The 11233-nt window shown below is 47.1% G+C and overlaps 1 long non-coding RNA gene across 1 annotated transcript; it reads right to left on the reverse strand.

The window, feature by feature from the left end:
- Positions 1-9016: 9016 nt before the first annotated feature.
- LOC141257977 (uncharacterized) lies at positions 9017-9591 on the reverse strand. The gene is made up of 3 exons (XR_012318156.1): positions 9441-9591; positions 9231-9355; positions 9017-9135 (listed from the first exon to the last, which is right to left on the reverse strand). It is a non-coding gene; the product is annotated as an uncharacterized lncRNA (long non-coding RNA).
- Positions 9592-11233: the final 1642 nt, after the last annotated feature.

Below are 11233 nucleotides of genomic sequence, written 5' to 3' on the forward strand. Positions count from 1 at the left end.
GAGCTCCCCTTTCTGTTCTGGAGCCAGGAAAGTGTTGAATGCTGGTAAACCTGATTAAGGGACCCCTCCTTGCTTCCAGGCATGGCATCAACCCTTGTGAGGGAGGCAATGCCACTGTGGCAACCGGACTCCTGGGGTGCCACACATATGCGCCTTCACCAGCGCATCACTGAAGGGGAGGAGGGGCTCCCTTGGAGCTTCTGCACAGCCATTCAGTCTTGACGGCTGTGAGCGCTCCTAGGGTCCCTGCGTCGAGGAGATGTACACCGCCGCTGGCAGCGCTCCGGCACAATATACTCTGGGGCCGCAGCACAAGATACCCAGGGACCCCGGCACACGAGCGCGATACCCCGGGGCCCGGTGAGCAGGAGCACAAGAGGGGGGCCCCTGGACCGGCCCGGGCCCCTGCTCTTTGCTTCTCCTTACCGGGCCCCATACAGCAGTAAGGGCAGTAATGCACTGATGGCGGCCCTGTCTGTGTATGAACAGCGTCCTACACAAGTTTTTTTTGTGTGCAATCCTAATACTAAGCAATTATATCCTCCATGAACTGGTAGATTATGAGTAGTTGTTTCATCAGTATTTTGCACCTGTGTTGCCGCCATCTTTATTATATAGGTTTGCTCCATCCTGATTAGTTCTGAGACCTGGGCAGGTAAACACTGTGGCCCTTTTTTGCTTTGTTAATACTTGAATTTTGGGGGGAATTTCAATTCCTCTTATTGTGGTTTTGCTTTTAATTATACTGCAAAGTACTGTAATCATTTTCTTTTGTAACTTGAATGGATCAGCTTTGTATTTGCTCATCTGCCATTCTATTTTCTATGGGACTGCCGAGTACAGCACTCAAGCATTGACCAGTTGTGCCCAATTATCACAGCGCGCTGGTGTCAGATCGGTCTGTTATGTTCTATATGATCTGCTCAGCCTTGTCATACATTTTGTACACATTTTATGGTGCAGCAAACATTTGGTAAATTCGCACCAGCAATAACTACACTGACAGGTGCGGCCAATTTATGAAGTGATAGCAGAGCGGCCTTAACCCTGTGCGGGTTTTCAGAGCTCCTCTAAAGCTGTGTTTGTTATGTAACACAGGGACATCATGCAGTCCTAGAACACGTTCCTTTCCTGAATTCAGCTACTGGAATGTATAATATGCTGATGCATATAGGACTCATAGGATAAGAGAGGTTATTGTAAACCTGATACGAGCAGAGATAATTTGTTCTTTTAAGATTATTTTTTTTCCCAAAGGACAACCTGATTCACAATATTGTCTGCCATTCAAAGCATTCAAAATTTAATCCAAACCACTGACACTGTTTAAGTGAGACATAAACATCAGATAGATATTAAATGAGTTCTCCACTACTCGCACACCCCCTTCTCAATAAGTATTTTTTCCCTTTAATAAATGTATAATTTCTATACTCACCTCCGGTGCCGGCACCCTTCCAGCGATGTCTGGGCTCGTCTGATATTGTTATCTTCATTGTTCTCTCCTTTGGACAAATCAGACATCCGAAGAAAGCAGCGGCGGCTTTCACTTCCTTCAGATATCTGTTACGTCCGAAGGATGAGAGAGTAAAGCAGCCGCTGATTGGCTGCAGGGATTGCGTGACATAACACTGTCAAGCATGCCCCGGAAGAGCCAGTGCCAACACCGCTGGAATGGTGCAGACACCAGAGGGGAGTGTTATTATTTTATAAGGAGGAAACATAGTGATTTAGAAGGGGTTACCCGAGTAGTGGACTACCCCTTTAACCAAACATGCATTCTAGTTACACCTATCCCCTGACCTAAATCCTCTTACCGCTACTTCCGTTAATGCTGTATTCACACATCTGTGTGTCATGTCACTGTCTGAGTACAGACTGTCTGGGGTTCTCCTAGGCATATATAAGGTTGTATATTTGGGTCAGGAGACCCAGACATACAGTCATTGCCGAAACTGTTGGCACCCTTGAAATTGTTCCAGAAAATGAAGTACCATGACTATATGTGCAAACAGTATACAACAATATACAGAAAAAAAAGTACCGTATGACATGGAAAATATGCTATTCTGCAGAAAGGTATACAGTAAAAAATGTATACCATGCTGTATACATTTTTTTTTTACAAAACAAGCCTATAGATGATGTATCATGCTACATGTTTATACAGTGGCATATGCTGCATCTCTCTGTCAAAAATAAAGTACTGTGCAAAGGTTTTAGGCATGTGGGAAAAAATGCTGCAAAATAAAAATGCTTTTTACAATAGAAGTATTAATAATTTATTTTTAGCAATTAACAAAATGCTAAGTGAATGAAAAAAAAAGAGAAATCCAAATAAAATCAATATTTGGTGTTACCGCCCTCTGCCTTCAAAACAGTGTCAAAGCATCAATTCTTCCAATCATGCTTGTGCTTAGCTTTTGAAGGAACTCAGCAGGGAGGTTGTTTCAAACATCTTGGAGAACTTTCCACTGATGTTTTTCTCAATATAGTTTTAATGAGCTTGTATGTTTGGGATCTCCATGATGGTACTGCATGATAGATAAGTATCTGCCTGTATTTCTCAGCATTGAGGACACCATTAATCTTGACCAAATTCCCAACTCCATTTGCTGAAATGCAGCCCCAGCATGCAAAGAACCTCCACCATGCTTTACTCTTCCTACAGAAACTCCTTATTTTACCATTCTCCAGTCCTTTGACAAACAAACCACCTTCTGTTACAGTCAAATACGTTGCGTTTCAAATTTTGACTCGTCCGTCCAAAACACCTGCTGTCATTTTTCTGCAAACAAAGGTATGGTTTTTGTCCACAATTCTTCTATGAAGAGTAAGACCATTTCTGGCCAGACTTTTCCGAACAGTAAATGAGTGTACCTGGGTCCCACTTGTTGCTGCTAGGTCTGAACTGATGGCACTGCTAGACATCTTCTGATTTTGAAGGTAAGTAAGCATGATGTGTCTTTCATCTGCTGTACTAAGTTTCCTTGGAAGACCGCAACATCTATGGTTCTCAACCTTGCACATTTCTTGGTGCCCTCAATACTGAGAAAAACAAATACTTTTCTATTATGCAATAATATCATGGAGGCATCTGGTTGCCTCTAAATGTATTCTGCAGCAGGACAATGACCCCAAACATACAGCCAAAGTCATTAAAGGGGTTGTTCAGGTATAACACAAAAGTCTGCAGTCACTTTATGTAACTACAAACTTGTGAATCTTCACTGTGCGCATAGTGCACACTATCAGGATTCTCCAGTGCCAATGGCGAGACAGTCATGTGACCACAAGTATGCAATATGTATACTTCTGCCCACATCTCAACTAGTTGGACGTCGCCTGGCTCACTTCACTTGTATTGAGTGAGGCTGGACACGTCTAGTTGGAATATGGCCCGGAGTATGCAAATCACATACTTGCTGTCACTTGGCCACCTACTCCCAGCACTGGCTCTGGAGAATCCTGACAGCACTGTGTGGATTCGCAAGTCTGCAGTCACATAGGGTGAAGAACTATTTTCAGCGTAAATCAGTTGTCAATTTAAACCTTTGATAGATTTTTTTTTACATGTGTTTGTCCTTTGAATTGTAAGCAGTTTGGTGGTCCTGAGAACTCTTCGAAAGGCTAGTATATCTGTGCTCTGCTCTGTGTGATCGCTCTGGCAGGAGGTGCAGTCCTGTCTGCTGAACTGCACACATCTCAGGGAGCGATTTAGCAATTGGCGGGGGTTCCAGGACACGGTCCCCCCACTGATCTGCTTACAATTAAAAGTGCACATACACTTACAGTGTATGTATTTTTATATATATGAGGGTTCAGTCGCCGCAGAGGTACTGCACCTCACCCAGAGGTGTGGTATCTCCTTCTCTCAGGTAAGAAGGGAGTGCTGCCCAGAACCCCAACACCTGCATCCAGCACTACACTGCTCCAGGCCGGCTGGAAGGGCAACATGGATGTGCGCAGCTGCTGAGCCCTGTCCCTGGCTGGAGTGGGGGGAACCCAAAGGTAGGGGGAACCAGTAGTGGGTGTGGGTGGAGGAAGAAGTTTAGGGGAGCACTATAGAGTGAGGTATAAATAGGGAAGCCATCTTAGGGTGGCAGTTGAGTAAGAGGAGAGAGTGAGGACAGTCAGTCAGGGAGCAGAGGCTCTTTAGGATCTCTGCTGCACAAGTAGGGTCCAGTTCTAGAGGCCCAGGTGGGGAGCAGAGGAGTAGGCGAGTGCAGGACGGCACCCGTACGCCCCAAATCTGTCAGAAGACAGAGGAATCGTAGGCCGCAAGAAGGGGACCGGCCCCTGGTCCAGCCGTGTTACTCTACGTCTCGGCTGGGAAAACCGGAGGCTTCTGGCTTATATAGTCAGTTGCCGAAGCCTCATTCTAATCCCCATGATGGTCAAGCAGGTCCGGGAACTCCAACGTGACAGGAGGGACTTCAGAGCACCCGAGCGGGATTGAGAGTGGGAAGCGCAGGGCAGGAGGGAGAAAGACCCAGCGTGAAGACGGTCTAGTTAGAAACACAAGAAAGTGGGGTTCTGTCAGGTACTCCTAATCTGCCTGAGGAAGTGCTGAACCCCTGCCTGGTGAACGCAGCGCGACGTGGGAGGCTGACACCTGTACAGTGCACCAGTGGAACTGTCATAAGAACTGTGAGTAAAGACTCGGATGACTGCACCGCACTGCCTCCGTCCATTCTTTCATCTGCGCCATCTTTCCCTCACTGCACTACAACGCCCAGTGCAATTTACACTACCTACACTGCCCTGGAGCTAGCTCTATCTGTGGAGAGCCACACCATCCCTGCTGCCGTAACACCAGCTCCAGAGGACTGCTCCACAGCGGCGGCTCCCTTTGGCCGCATTCCACAGGTGGCGTCACGAACTTTCCAAATCCCCTTATAAATATCCCCTTTTTACTGACCGCCCTGGGTCACGGACCGGGCCAGCCACCGTGATATTCCCCATACCGGCATCCATAGGCCCGGCTGCCGAGTACCCCACGGCCCAGGGGGCGCGTCATATATATATATATATATATATATATATATATATATATATATATATATATATATATATATATATATACAGTGCAGACCAAAAGTTTGGACACACCTTGTCATTTAAAGATTTTTCTGTATTTTCTTGACTATGAAAATTGTACATTCACACTGAAGGCATCAAAACTATGAATTAACACATGTGGAATTATATACTTAATAAAAAATTGTGAAACAACTGAAAATATGTCTTATATTCTAGGTTCTTCAAAGTAGCCACCTTTTGCTTTGATGACTGCTTTGCACACTCTTGCCATTCTCTTGATGAGCTTCAAGAGGTAGTCACCGGAAATGGTCTCCCAACAATCTTGAAGGAGATCCCAGAGATGCTTAGCACTTGTTGGCCCTTTTGCCTTCACTCTGCAGTCCAGCTCACCCCAAACTATCTCGATTGGGATCTGGTCTGGTGACTGTGGAGGCCAGGTCATCTGGCATAGCACCCCATCACTCTCCTTCTTGGTCAAATAGCCCTTACACAGCCTGGAGGTGTGTTTGGGGTCATTGTCCTGTTGAAAAATAAATGATGGTCCAACTAAACGCAAACCGGATGGAATAGCATGCCGCTGCAAGATGCTGTGGTAGCCATGCTGGTTCAGTATGCCTTCAATTTTGAATAAATCCCCAACAGTGTCACCAGCAAAGCACCCCCACACCATCACACCTCCTCCTCCATGCTTCACGGTGGGAACCAGGCATATAGAGTCCATCCATTCACCTTTTCTGCGTCGCACAAAGACACGGTGGTTGGAACCAAAGATCTCAAATTTGGACCCATCAGACGAAAGCAGATTTCCACTGCTCAGAAGCAGAGGTGACTCTTGGTATTCCTTTCCTGGGGCGGTCCTCATGTGAGCCAGTTTCTTTGTAGCGCTTGATGGCTTTTGCAACTGCACTTGGGGACACGTTCAAAGTTTTCCCAATTTTTCAGACTGACTGACCTTCATTTCTTAAAGTAATGATGGCCACTCGTTTTTCTTTACTTAGCTGCTTTTTTCTTGCCATAATACAAATTCTAAGTCTATTCAGTAGGACTATCAGCTGTGTGTCCACCAGACTTCTGCACAACACAACTGATGGCCCCAACCCCATTTATAAGGCAAGAAATCCCACTTATTAAACCTGACAGGGCACACCTGTGAAGTGAAAACCATTTCCGGTGACTACTGTAACATACCTGGCGGCGTTCTTGCATAGGGCACCATCTCCCACTATGCAAGATCGCAAACTTGATCATCGGTCCAGTCTGGTAACCTGGCTTCTTTCCATGCTGTCTGCTTGCCTCTGCTCTGGCTGCTTCGGGCGACGGCCCGGTCGCTTCCTGTTTCTTGTAGCTCCTGTGGGCACACCCCTGATGCGTCCTCAGCCTATTGCTGTCAGTCACTGGATATTTAGACCAGTTTCACCTGGAGGCTGGTGCCTGAGCAACTCTATCATTCAGTGTGCTCCTTGACTCTGAATGTGCCAGGTCCTGTCCTGTTTTCTCCTGCCTGTCCACCTTCCTGGAAGCTGTATTTCCAGGCCTGTCTGAACATGCTCCTAGCCTGTTCGTCCCGCCTTCTAGGGGCCGCATACCTAGATCTATTATCTGTGTTTTCTTGCCTGTCTGTCCACCTTCCTGGAGGCTGTATTTCCAGGCCAGTCTGAACACGCTCCTAGCCTGTTCGTCCCGCCTTCTAGGGACCGTATACCTAGACCCGCTCCTGTATCTCGCTTCAGTGTCAGTTCTTGTCTGAACACTCTCCTAGTCTGTTTCCTATTTTCCTCTATGTCCGTACCTTCCCTTTTTCTGCAGTGTCTGAACCTGCACCTAACTCCTACTCGTTGTCGCTGTACTTCCGTTTGTGAGTTTAGAGTCCACTCACTACTCCATTGCAAGTATCTTGTGTGTATCTGGTTCTGCCTTTCCCTTCTAGTCTGTTCCGTGTGAACCGAGCCCTGTCCCCTCTGCTCTGCCTTTGCTCACCGCTCCGGCGGTTTATCTCTGCTTTGCCTTGCTCACCGCTCCGGCGGTTCTTGCTCTGCTTTGCCTTTGCTCACCGCTCCAGGTGGCCTCGCTCTGCTCTGCCTTTGCTCACCGCTCCAGGCGGCCTCGCTGTGCTCTGCCTTTGCTCACCGCTCCAGGCAGCCTCGCTCTGCTCTGCCTTTGCTCACCGCTCCAGGCGGCCTCGCTCTGCTCTGCCTTTGCTCACCGCTCCAGGCAGTCTCGCTCTGCTCTGCCTTTGCTCACCGCTCCAAGCGGTCTCGCTCTGCCCTGCCTTTGCTCACCGCTCCAGGCGGTCTCGCTCTGCTCTTGTTCACCGCTCCGTTGGTCTCACTCTGCTCTGCTTGTCTACCGCATCTGCGGTTCTGTTCCTGAGTCCCAGTCTGTACGGGACCTTATCCAGTCTGTGCTCCAACCTGCTAGTGCCTCCCTGTCGGCACTCCAGTCGTGCTTGCCAGTACTCCCTGCCTGCATACCAGTCGTGCTTACCAGTGCCCGCCTCTCTGCATACCTGCCGTGCCTGCCTATACCCACCAGTCAGTGTGCCAGCCTAACCTGTCTGTTCCTGTATTCTCCGGTGTGGGTCAACAGCCGTGTCCGAGGTCTGACCTGGAGTAGCACCTGGTCCCTCTGCTCGGTTCCTCCCTGGTACACTGGCATCGTTAGCCGTCGTGTGACCTTGGTCGGATCGGGTAGATACTTAGTTACGCCCCTCCAGGCACTCTCCGGTTCATGGTCCAGTGGGATCACTAAACACACACACGCCAGTCAGTCTGGGCGTGTGCATAACAACTACCTCTTGAAGCTCCTCAAGAGATTGCCAAGAGTGTGCAAAGCAGTCATCAAAGCAAATGGTGGCTTCTTTGAAGAACCGAGAATATGACATATTTTCACTTGTTTCACACTTTTTTGTTAAAGGGGTATTCCCATCTCCAAGATCCTATCCCAATATGTAGTAGGTGTAATAATAGTAATATTAGCAAATATCTCCAATTAGAAATGTAGTATATTTTTTTCTGATTTGTGATCTCTCTTTTCTCACGTGCAGGCATCGCAGGACCTTAGGTATCCATGGTTACATCCACTGATAAAGTCACAGTTAGTTAGCTAGTTGCTAGTGGTCGTAACCATGGATACCTAAGGTCCTGCGATGCCTGCACATGAGGAAAGAGAAATAGCGAATCAAAAATACTATACTATATTTCTAATTGGAGGTATCTGCTAATATTATTCTTATTACACCTACTACATATTGGGATAGGATCTTGGAGATGAGAATACCCCTTTAAGTATATTATTCCACATGTGGTTGGTATGTGGGTACAGGAGGCGCTGTGGGCTCGTCACTACTAGTGGCAGCAAATTTGTGGACAGGGAACCAGGGTTGTCCAAATAAGTGTTGATATAGCCGAGAAGAAGTAAATTTGCGCTAGTGGTAGTGAACAGAAGGACGGCACGAGAGATTTTGAGTGCAAGGGATAATTTTATTTAATTGAACATGTGCTTAAAAATAGCTAGTTAAAATGATTCAGACTCAGTGAGGTCACTGGGTCGGATATGAGAATAGGTATTAAAAGTATTAAAAGCTTTAAAATCGATAAATAGATCAGTGTCCACTGATACAAGGTAATCACTGATTGATAAAAATAGGCCTTTTTCCCTCGTAGTCTGAGGATGTTCGGTTGCAGTAGATGTATAAGGAGGTAAAGGCTTGTAGACCTGGTGGGATAGAATAGGAATGTATAAATATGGTATACTAATGAGCGATGGGGGAAGGGGTAGGTATCTGTTTGTCTGTGGTTACCTGATACTGGTGCCTCGTATGGGGTATGGAGGTTCACTGGTGGCACGTGTTGGTGCCTGGGAGGGAGGACGAAGGGTACCTAGAGTGGGGTACACAAAAAAATGTGTGGATCAGTGGGGGTGGAACTCGACAAAGATGTCTCTGCTGGACTCTGTGTTGGGTCGTGAGTTACCTGTTCTTGGTATGGTACTCAATAGACTGTGGTAGTAGTTGGCTGTTGTTCCACAGTAGTACTGCTACTGGTGTGACAGTCAGCAGGCTGTGTAGATAATACTGGATTCACCGGAGTAGTACTATAGGGAGTGAGAGAAGGCAAGTATTAAGAATAGGGTGCAGGGCTCAAGGTTTAAGATACGGGGTTTGAAGGGGGCAGTTTTGGATTAGTTACCTTCTAGAGGGTAGCGGGGGGTGTCCTGATTATTTTGATGACTAGGAGGTAGCGGTCCTGGTCCTTCTTGGAGAGAGGTAGAGGATATGTCACACACGGCTGTGGGTTGATGATCTGAGTTAGATCTGTAGGGGGAAGGAATAAGGATAGATCATAAATTAACTGATGTAGCTGTGGTACAAGCCTTGGAGACAAGAGGTTTAGGGTTACCTGTTTGTAGGTACAAGGGGCATCCAGGGACGTCTTAGAATGAGCTGGAGGTAGTAGTCCTGGTCCCTTGTTGAGTGGAGGTAGCACGAGGAGGTCAGAAGTAGGATGCAGCAAGAGGCTTGTACTAGCATGTAATGCCTCTGTTCGCTGTATAGAGATCTGTAGGGAGGGGGAGGGGGTGTATCTGTTAGGGTATCACTGGATTGTGGCTGTAGCCTCCAGTTTTTACCCAGAGATCGTGGTTTACCTGCTTCGTAGGGATTAGGGTGTCAATAGTAGATGCTGGTTCAGGTCTCCATAATGTAGATACAGCAGGGTGCTGTAGTAGGAGGCTATAGTTATGTCAGAGGTAACCAGAGATAGGATACTGCAGGAGGCTTATGTTTTCCTATGTTGGGTGCACCAGGAGGCTCTGGCTGGAAGCAGTGGGTGCCAGATTCAGCAATAGGGAGGGTTGCTGGTGCAGAGCCCAACTGAAGGGGTTGGTAGCAAGTACTGCGGGGAACAGGGAAAGACCGTTAGAGGGTCAGCTGGGTACAGTATGGACTTGGTGGGGCAGGGGCCCGTTGTTACTTACGGTCTGTAGAGGGCTTCACCGTCTGGGGGTGGTCGAGGTCCGGAGCGAGAGCGGAGTCCCGGCCGGTGACTGCCGAGTACTCGCTACTTCCGGGTAGGAGGAGGAGAGAGAGAGTATGTGGAGAGCGCGCGAGAAGGTGCGCGTCTCCAGGAAAGCGCGCGAGAGGGGGGCAGCGTGACGTAGGGTCACGTGGTGTGCAGCGTGCACAAGGTACGGAGGCCTGTGGGCGCCTCTTTAGCTGGGTTAAGGGTCAGTCCGACGCGTTTCAACAGCTGCGGCTGTCTTCCTCAGGGATCTATTTATCGATTTTAAAACTTTTAATACTTTTAATACCTATTCTCATATCCGACCCAGTGACCTCACTGAGTCTGAATCATTTTAACTAGCTATTTTTAAGCACATGTTCAATTAAATAAAATTATCCCTTGCACTCAAAATCTCTCGTGCCGTCCTTCTGTTCGCTACCACTAGCGCAAATTTACTTCTTCTCGGCTATAATTCCACATGTGTTAATTCATAGTTTTGATGCCTTCAGTGTGAATGTACAATTTTCAAAGTCATGAAAATACGGAAAAATCTTTAAATGAGAGGGTGTGTCCAAACTTTTGGTCTGTACTGTATATATATATATATATATATATATATATATATATATATATATTGCGGCAGATCGGCTCACTCGACTGTACATGGAGGTAGACACGGAAACACTGTTTCTTTAAATTTTTCCCAGGTTTATTATGCATGCGGCATAAACCGTGGTGAAGCAAAAATAAACATGGCCCGTTGGGCAAAACAGGAGAACAAAACAAAGTGGTAGCACAAAACACAGTCCTTGTAGTAGTGGGGATCCGCCCACGCTCAAGGTTTAGCAAAGAAATGGTTCAGCTTTTCCTTGCCAGGACGCAAAGCTCTGGAGTTCCTTTCTCTAGCCCTACCGAACACTGAATGCCTCAGCAGGCCGTCTATTTAAACCCCAGACCACAACCAGGGGTGGAGATATGGTGAACGACCTCCCTCCCACTCTATGGTTGTTCACAAAAAAACACGCCCTTTTAAAATGGCTGCTTAACCCCACCTCAGCACATAATGTGCTGAAGACAACTTTGAGGTTTAAATTCACTGAAGCCAATAGCCTCAGTAAAACATATCTCCTCTCCAGCACTTTGCCAGTGAAAAATGGAAACATAAAATGTTTTAAACATCTTGATTTATT

This window comes from Phyllobates terribilis, unplaced genomic scaffold (genome assembly GCF_046119375.1).
Source record: "Phyllobates terribilis strain yellow unplaced genomic scaffold, ASM4611937v1 Scaffold_3__8_contigs__length_932513732, whole genome shotgun sequence".
Classification (NCBI taxonomy): Eukaryota; Metazoa; Chordata; class Amphibia; order Anura; family Dendrobatidae; genus Phyllobates; species Phyllobates terribilis.